This window comes from Egretta garzetta, unplaced genomic scaffold (genome assembly GCF_000687185.1).
Source record: "Egretta garzetta isolate BGI_Z169 unplaced genomic scaffold, ASM68718v1 scaffold318, whole genome shotgun sequence".
In the NCBI taxonomy this organism is placed as follows: Eukaryota; Metazoa; Chordata; class Aves; order Pelecaniformes; family Ardeidae; genus Egretta; species Egretta garzetta.
In genome coordinates, this window is record NW_009260404.1 from 119,153 (window position 1) to 128,626 (window position 9,474).

The following is a 9,474-nucleotide window of genomic DNA, read 5'->3' on the forward strand; positions in this document are numbered from 1 at the left end:
CGGCGGCTCCGTGCCCGAGTGCGGGCGTTGGGATTCCCATCGCGTCCGCTGGAACGAAGCGATTCCTCCTGTCCCCCGTTGGGTCTGAGAGCCAGGGCCAGCCCCTGCCTGGGGAATAGCTAACGGCCATGCCGGCACGCCGGGGAGGGGTGGGCAGGGGAGAGACCGAAACCACTGGGATAAACCCACCTGGAGGGGAAAAAAAAAGGGAAAAAACCCGCATAGTTGAAAGGCAGAGAGAGCCTGGGAAAAGTGAGTTACCAGGAGATTTTTAAACACAAAACAAGAGCCAGCCCAGAAGGAATGCACACAGAATGCATGAAAATCTCTTCTCCTCCTCCGACAAAGAGCATTTTCCACAACTTCAGCTCCTGCGCCTTCCCTCTCGTGCGGCCGGGGGGAGGGAGGCAGAGGGCAGGGCTGCAGGCATGCCAGCTATTGATGGCTGTTCCAAAGGCACCACAAGCTTTCTTCACTCCTTAAACCCCCAAATCAAATTTCATAGGTTCTCCTATCGCATCCTCCGTCAAAGGGAAAACAAAACCAGACCCCCCAGGAGGACCCGACCTGCAACCCTGGCCCCCCCGCCGGCCCCCCTGCTCCCTCCAGCTGGGGACATTCCTGGGTTGCCCACAGCAAGGTTTGGCCCTGGAAACACCCGGGCTTCAGCCCACGGGGGCTTGCCAGCTCTCGCAGGCTGTCTGGGATGGGCAGAATTCCCACCGCCGCAGCCCGGGATGAGGCAACAGCCAGCGGTGTCAGCTGTGTCCACAAGGTAAAACCTTGCCCTCTAAGCGGACGGTGAGCATCAGTCAGCTCGTTCCCAGTCAGAAGACCAGAACTCTTCATGTCTATCTGGTTTTCCATGTCCGAGGGCACTGGGTGACCAGTGAGATACTGGGAGGAGGTACGAGGCCAACCCAAGCTTAGCAAAAGGCTTGTAAGCAGCCTGTTATTCCCCGAGCTACCCTGATATTCCAAGTGGTAAATAATTCCGTCCTTACGTCGAGCTGCCAGGAGAGAGGGGGGATCTCTGAGCTTTTCTCTTATTTAACTTCTGGTGAGACGGGTCCTGGTGCCTCGCTGCTCCGGCAGCCCGGCCGAGGCGCCGCTCGCTTCCCTGGCAGGCTGGCTTTCCCCCCTGAGCTATCTCAGTCCTGCCCCCCAGCCGGGCTGGTTTTGCTTCACAGTTTGGGGTTAAACAGATAAAGATAACCTGGAGATTTGGGGGTCGGAAAGCTGAGAGGTTTGCTGAGCTGGGGAAAGCCTCCTAACGGGATCTCGGGGTGCCGCAGCCCAGCCCGGGTGCCACAAGCGCCTTCTCCGCTTGTTCGCAGTGCGAGCCAGCGCCAGTGAGCAAAGCTGGGGGCAAGGAGGCTGCTAATTACCGATCGCTGCGGCAAAGCTTTGGGACTTGCAGACTCCAGCGGGTACCGATGGAGCACGTGATCGGAGGGGTGCTGAGCCCTCCAGGGGTGCTGAGCCCTCCCGCAGGTGCTACCCCCTCCCTAGGCGTTCGCCATCCCGACAGCCAAGCAGGCTTTTTCTCCTCCCTGTCACCTGCACTCGTGCCGGGGCCCCAGCACCCACGGGCTTTTCTGCGCCTGACCGCCGCGCTTTCGCTCCCCGTCTCGCCTCCGCGTAGGACAACCCTGACCCCGCTCCTCGAGGTGGGTCACAGCTCGATACGACATTTTATTCTAAGCAGCGCTGTTGAGTTGATAACAGCCCTGATCCGTCTCTTTGGTGCTTAACTCCCGGCACCTAACTCCCTTAAAATTCCCTTAAAGCCACCCCCAGGCGTGGGGCTGATGCCATCTTCCCATTGTCTGACCACAGCAAAGACCTGAAAGCTGCTATTCTGTGGCATTTCAGCAAAAAAAGAACATTTTTAATAGCAAGATGATAAGGCTTCCAGGTTTCAAAGCCAGGAGACATGAATGATTTCTTTTCCTAAAGAATTAAGCCTGATGAAAATGCAATGTGTCCTTCAGCAGCCAGAGCTCCCTCGTAGCCGAAAGGAGGACAGGGGCTGACGTGCTCCAGAGTAACTGCAAGCGGTCAGGCCCGCCGGAAGGCAAGTCAGCTCGTTCCCAGTCAGAAGACCAGAACTCTTCATGTCTATCTGGTTTTCCATGTCCGAGGGCACTGGGTGACCAGTGAGATACTGGGAGGAGGTACGAGGCCAACCCAAGCTTAGCAAAAGGCTTGTAAGCAGCCTGTTATTCCCCGAGCTACCCTGATATTCCAAGTGGTAAATAATTCCGTCCTTACGTCGAGCTGCCAGGAGAGAGGGGGGATCTCTGAGCTTTTCTCTTATTTAACTTCTGGTGAGACGGGTCCTGGTGCCTCGCTGCTCCGGCAGCCCGGCCGAGGCGCCGCTCGCTTCCCTGGCAGGCTGGCTTCCCAGCCCGAGCTATCTCAGTCCTGCCCCCCAGCCGGGCTGGTTTTGCTTCACAGTTTGGGGTTAAACAGATAAAGATAACCTGGAGATTTGGGGGTCGGAAAGCTGAGAGGTTTGCTGAGCTGGGGAAAGCCTCCTAACGGGATCTCGGGGTGCCGCAGCCCAGCCCGGGTGCCACAAGCGCCTTCTCCGCTTGTTCGCAGTGCGAGCCAGCGCCAGTGAGCAAAGCTGGGGGCAAGGAGGCTTTGCTTCACAGTTTGGGGTTAAACAGATAAAGATAACCTGGAGATTTGGGGGTCGGAAAGCTGAGAGGTTTGCTGAGCTGGGGAAAGCCTCCTAACGGGATCTCGGGGTGCCGCAGCCCAGCCCGGGTGCCACAAGCGCCTTCTCCGCTTGTTCGCAGTGCGAGCCAGCGCCAGTGAGCAAAGCTGGGGGCAAGGAGGCTGCTAATTACCGATCGCTGCGGCAAAGCTTTGGGACTTGCAGACTCCAGCGGGTACCGATGGAGCACGTGATCGGAGGGGTGCTGAGCCCTCCAGGGGTGCTGAGCCCTCCCGCAGGTGCTACCCCCTCCCTAGGCGTTCGCCATCCCGACAGCCAAGCAGGCTTTTTCTCCTCCCTGTCACCTGCGCTCGTGCCAGGGCCCCAGCACCCACGGGCTTTTCTGTGCCTGACCGCCGCGCTTTCGCTCCCCGTCTCGCCTCCGCGTAGGACAACCCTGACCCCGCTCCTCGAGGTGGGTCACAGCTCGATACGACATTTTATTCTAAGCAGCGCTGTTGAGTTGATAACAGCCCTGATCTGTCTCTTTGGTGCTTAACTCCCGGCACCTAACTCCCTTAAAATTCCCTTAAAGCCACCCCCAGGCGTGGGGCTGATGCCATCTTCCCATTGTCTGACCACAGCAAAGACCTGAAAGCTGCTATTCTGTGGCATTTCAGCAAAAAAAGAACATTTTTAATAGCAAGATGATAAGGCTTCCAGGTTTCAAAGCCAGGAGACATGAATGATTTCTTTTCCTAAAGAATTAAGCCTGATGAAAATGCAATGTGTCCTTCAGCAGCCAGAGCTCCCTCGTAGCCGAAAGGAGGACAGGGGCTGACGTGCTCCAGAGTAACTGCAAGCGGTCAGGCCCGCCGAAAGGCAAACGCTACCTCTGCTTCTGCAAGGAGGGCTTTCACTTAGTCCCCTTGCACTCACAACAGGACCGGAGATTGTCCCGCTGGAAGCCTGGGAGACCCACAACGCAGAGGAGCACGGGGCATTTCCGTTTGCCAGAACGCCATTGCTATAAGAGGAAAATCCCAATTCGGAGAAGTTATGAAATTCTAAAAGTCAACCTATTGGCAGAGGCAAGGAGGGGGAGCGGGACAAGTTGCTAACGATTATGTTGAATTACTGCTCCCTCCCTGAGCATCCATCAGCGGTGCCTGCAGGGAGGAGCGGCCTGGAAGGAGCGTGGGAGCGGGGACTTCTCCCCCCGGGGCACCCCTAGGGCTGACGGCATTGCCCCCCGGCCGGCTCTCACCTCCGAGCCTCCAGCTACATCTCTGCGGGATGCAGAGAAAGGGCCTGAGTTTGGCTTCTCCTTTCTCAGGGCAAGAGTGGTTCCCCCAGTGTGTGTGTGCTCAAGGCTTTCATTTTCTACGTGTGGGCGAGCGGTGCCAAGCAGAAAGATGGGAGGACCCAGGTTCTCTGTTGGCACTCACCACGGCTGAGCAGAAGCAGCAGAAATCTCACAGACCTCACCTCCCCGTCCACGGAGCTGCTCCTTACGGAGATGCTCTCCAAGCATCTGGAAGGGAGCCCCAGCTCTGGCACAGATGCACGGTTGGGTTGAACGGGGCAGAAGCACAGATTTTCACGGACATTTGCAGGCTGTTACCCAGGGTCGAGCCAGCCGGTTGCCGGGTCTCAGTGGTTTCTGCCAGAATACAGCAAATGGCAGGACCGTCAGCTCTGAGCATCCTCCGAGCCGGGCAGAGAAGGGCTGAGGAAGCTGGGGGTGCGCGGGAGGTGTCCGGCTGCGGGGCCCGGGGCACCGAGGCGAGTGCTCCGAGACGCGGCAGGGCCCAGGGCGCCGAGGTGAGTGCTCCGAGACCGCAAACACAGCCTAAGGACCGGGATGGGGTAGGAGGCTTGATAGGACGCAACCCCCCCGGCAGCCTCCAGCAGCACCCTTTCAGGTTGCAGATCAGACAGGCAGCGACCACAAGCGAGCGGTGCCCCCGTCCCCTGCAGCCTCCATCCCCTTCGAGCTGGGCTCTCTGCCCGCTTTGCTGAGCAGACCCCCTGGAGGAGACCCCAGCAGAGCGGGTGGGTGGGTGATGCTACGGGGCGGGGGTGGCTGGACTAGGCTGGGGCCACCGTGCTGCTCCGTGGGCTGATAAACCTGCCCAGCACACACCGAACTGATAAGGACAAAACCTGTTGCCTGCGAGCCAGAGTTACATCTGCAGGCTGTGATGGATGTAAAACGTTTAAGTCAGAACACAGCAGCCGCAGAATAGCAAGCCAGCCGAGCACTCTTCAATCCACTTTATTGATTTATTCCCTTCACTCCCATCCCTAATGCTCCTCTCAGCTCTACGTGGCTCAATGCAGCACAAATTAACAGAGCCCACAAAAGCCCTCTGAAGCCATTCCCCTGATTAACAGGTCTGTAGTGCTGAAAGATATCTTCATTTTAATAACCTGGCACTAAATGGATTACAGCCATGGAAGCGAATTCACGTCATTCCCCAAAGGGAGAAGTGGCACATATTTTTATATGCTGTAGGAATTGCCAAAGATCGGGACAAATGACTCAAATAAGAATCAAAAAAGGGGAAAGTTAGGGCGGGAAGGACAAATCTGCAGGGACCCACTGGAGGCTCAGCTGGGGCTGGGGGGTGCTGGTGGCCAGCGATGGACCTGGGCAAGCGCGCCCTGCCCGCCCGGGCTTAGACGGCTTCTTCCTGCAGCCTCGTTGGGGTTTGCTGTTTCATTGCAGCGGAGGCAAAGCTGGAGGGACCCTCGGGGCACTTGTGCTTACCCTGAAGTGCCTCCAAGGGTGAGCACAAGCCCTGCCCCCCGGTGGCCCAGCAGCGGAGGCAAAGCTGGAGGGACCCTCGGGGCACTTGTGCTTACCCTGAAGTGCCTCCAAGGGTGAGCACAAGCCCTGCCCGCCGATGGCCCAGCTCCCACGCGTGCAAGCCAGGCTGTGAGCGGAGCAAAACGGGGGCGGCAGTGAGGGGCAGTGAGCAAGCGCCCGGTTCCCAAGTCACCACAAAGCTCCGTTTCCAGTCTTTCATCAGGACTAAAAACCCAAGAAACGCCAGGATTCGTTGGGGATGAAAGCTGTCCCTGGCCAGAAGGTCTGGGCATCGTTGAGAGGCCAGAAGGTCTGGGCTTAGACCGCTTACTGGCCTGCCAAGCGCTTGACCCCTGGATTTAATGGCTTACTGGGCCTGGCTGAACCTCCCACATCTCTCCAGGAATACGCAGGGGCTGGTTTGTGCTTCAGAGGAACCATGAGGGTAGTGAGCGACCCTTCCAGCCAGCTGGCCCACGCGGCTGAGACTGGGGCAGCCCCACTGGCCACGTTGGCTGCTGCTGCTTGCCCCTCCGTGGCTGCATGGTCACCCCGGGTCACCTACGGCCAACGGAAGGGGAGGGAAGGCTCCGGAGCCAGCTAGCGGGATAAAGACAGGCAGATTATAAGGTGTTTATGCTTTTGCAAAATTAAAGTCCTGAAGGTGAGACAGGTTTACATTGGCAAAGAATTAATGGTTTGATGTAGCACAAGGGGACAGCAAGAGCAGAGAGAGGGGCCATCTATCAGCATGCACTGATGGCATAAAGGAAAGAGATGCAGGCATAAATCAGGTCCTGCGCAGGAAATAAGCAGGATGGATGACAGGCAGTAGCTGGTGATCTGTTATTCCCACAGCGCGCCAGAAGATGCAGAAAATGTGGCTGGGTGCTTCGAGATCTCATTTCAGCAAGTGCATAGTGGGTATCTCCGGGCAGGATGAAGCCTTCCCAGCACTGGGAAGCTGCCAGGTCCCGCGGGCAGGGGCAGCCGAGCAGCTCCGTGCGCTCCCGCGTGCCCCGCAAGGACGCTGCCTGGGCACTGAGAGCCGGCCGAGGCAGCGGGACCGGGGTGCTTCCCCCCGCTCTCCGGAGGTGCCCAGGTGCCACCTCCACGTCCCCAAAGGCAATGAGCCCCAGGTGAAGCGTCCCCGTGCAGAGGAGGCTTACCCTCCCTCGGACAGCAGCGGGAGCGGATTAGGGGATGCTCAGGCTAAAGCTGGCGTGAAGGGACCCTCCTGCAGAGGGGCTTCCCAGGGTGGCCGTGCCCTGGGCTCACGCTGGTGCCAACGCACGGGTCCTTCTGGTGCCTTCGCATCGCTTCCCTCCCCCGCTGCATTGGTGGGGGGTACCATTTTGGAAATGTGGGCACCCCCCCTAAACAGCATCCAGGCGGCTCCACGGGCTTAGACTTGTCTCTACTCTGCAACTCCCCAGTCTTAAGATTTTGGGCCCAGTTTTATCTGGTTATTCTCCAGACCTCCCCGGAGCGGTCTCCTGTGCTGCTCCACACTTCAAAGGGAAATGAGACCTTACACGTTTAATTGAAGCCAATTTCCTCCCTGTTGTCGGGTTAGCAAGGGGGGATTAATGGGGGCCAAGGCTCAGTCCTCTGGAGACACCCAAACATTTCAACACAGGGGGCAACCCTGGAAGGGTGGAAAACACGCGATGGGGAGCTGGAGGTGACTGGGGCTGATCAGGAGCAGCTGAGATACATAAATCTCTCAAACCATCAAGAGCTGCTACCTTCCCCTCCCCCCCCACCCCTGCCTTTATTTAAGCTATGTTTTCTGAATGAAACCTGAAGCAATTAAACTCTCTTTCATCAGTTGTCCTGCCTTCAATTGACCTCCTGCTTAGCAGCATCACAGGGGAAGGAAGGACGTGGGAAGCTCCCGCAGCCTGGCTGGGACGCGGCGCAGCTCGGGGACAGCCCGGCCGAGTCCCCCCCCCCTGGCCAGCCCTGCAGCCTCCACCCCCTTCGGCGGCGGGCGGCCCCCCCCCGGCGGCAACCCCCCCGCCACGCGAGCCCGGTGCAGCAAGGAGGGACAGGGGGCTGCTTGGGAGCAGAGGGCATTGGCAGGGCGGGGGGGGACATGGCTGGGGTGCTGGGGATGCTCACAGGTACGGACAAGGGTCCAGCCCCCACGCAGCTTCTCCATCTGTGTTAAGACCCTGCTCGGATGGGTGGGAGCAGGACGCTGTCTTCCCCGCTCGGGTCCGTTGGATGCTGTCCCACTGTCCCCCCGCCTGCGTGCCTGTCCGTGCCGTTCCCAGAGGATGCAGAAGGGCTTTTGCAGGGAGGGACGAGGGTGTCAGTGTGGTGCTGTGACATGGGGGGAGCTCGAGCCCTGTCCCCATCAGCCATGCCATGGCCCCTGCCGCTCCCAGGAGGGTGGGGAACACCAGAGCTGTGCGAGGCTCCTGCAATGCTCAGCCCTTCCCCGCCTGCGATAAAGCAGACCCGGGGATAGACTGTACTACCTACTGTATGGCTGGAAAAGCTGTGAGGTGGGGTTTGTTTGGACAGTTTTAGGGTCTCTTCGAGCCTCCCTGAGAGCCAGCTGCTGTCAACCACCGGCGAGCGCAGCCCCTGCAGGGACCTGGCCTCTTCTCCTGCTGGTCCTGCCCCCGGGGGCCACGGCGTTGAAGCTTCCCTCCTGGCTGGGGAGGAATTTCTGCTGGATTTTCTGACCCACCGATCCCCCCCGGCCCCGATGCTCTCCTGCTGACGAGCACCGGGATGCAGCTGGTCCAAACTGGCATCCCTGGTCCTCGCTCCTGCCCTGCCCGAAGGAGGGAGGACAAATCAGCCCAAGCCGTGGCAGATTTAGGATTACTCTAAAGGATTTCGGATCCCACAGGATCACCTGCCTGCCACCGCGCCAGCAGCGAGCCCCGCTCTCAAGCACCCTGGGTTCAATGCGGAGCCATTGCCGTACCAGCCAGGGGGTGCAGGGGGCCGAGCTCCGCTCCCCAGGCAGAGCACCCCCCACTTTTATTCTGCTGTGCAGCCTGAGCCTAAACCCATCCCCTGCTGCGGGGCTGAAGCCCGCAAACATTAACCCTCCAGCTATAAAGCACGACTCGGTGTTTCACGACTCGGTGTTTAACAACCACACAGCGAACCACAGCCATCCTAAACACAGCACTGAAATTCCCAAGCCAAGGACTGCAACTGGTATTAATTAGTTCCTCCTCTGACAACTTTTTTTGGTGCCACCAGGTGGTAATAACGTGCATGTCTGCGATGTCCCCAGGAGCTGGCTGTGCCCCAACGCCGCCCGCTCTTGGCCGGCTGCTCTTGAGCCGCTGGTGGGTGGAGGAGAAATGGCCGGGAGCTGGGGCGTGCATCCGCGGGGAGCGGCGGAGCGTGGATCCTCCCTGGGGGGCTGCACGGCCGTGCTGGGGACTTGTTTTGCGGGACAGAGGGATCGTATCCTGCCACCAAATGTCAATATTCCCCAACAGCCCTTGGAGAAAAAGGGGTCTTGCATGAGCACCACGCGACAGCGGCGCACAGCAGAGAGCCCGGAGAGCGCCTGCCTCTGCCGAGTGCTCCGCCGGTGGAGCGGTGTCCCCACTGCGGCTGTCCCCAGGCCACCTGGGCTGCGGGGACACTGGGACAACCTGGGAGATGGCAGGCGAAACCCTGAGCCTGGTCCCCACGCAGGGGAGGGAGGAGGAGGCTGGAAGTGGGGAAGGGCAGGAATGACCTCAGCGATAAACACTCCATGATAAAGCTTCTTTCTGGGCTTTTCAACAGCCCTGATTGCCCCCAGGGGAGCTGAGCTGCATAGAGCGCTTTTCATACGCTGCATCCTGCCCGGCCCCCTGCCCGCCCCGGCTCCGCCGCTGCCCCTCCATCTCTCATCGGGCAGACGGTCCTGGCTTTATTTTTTCAGGGTGGAAGAAAGTGAAGAACCTTTGATGCCAGGAAGCGATGGGGAATATTTTCTGCTCCCGAAATAAAAGATAAAATTTTCCAAGCGTCT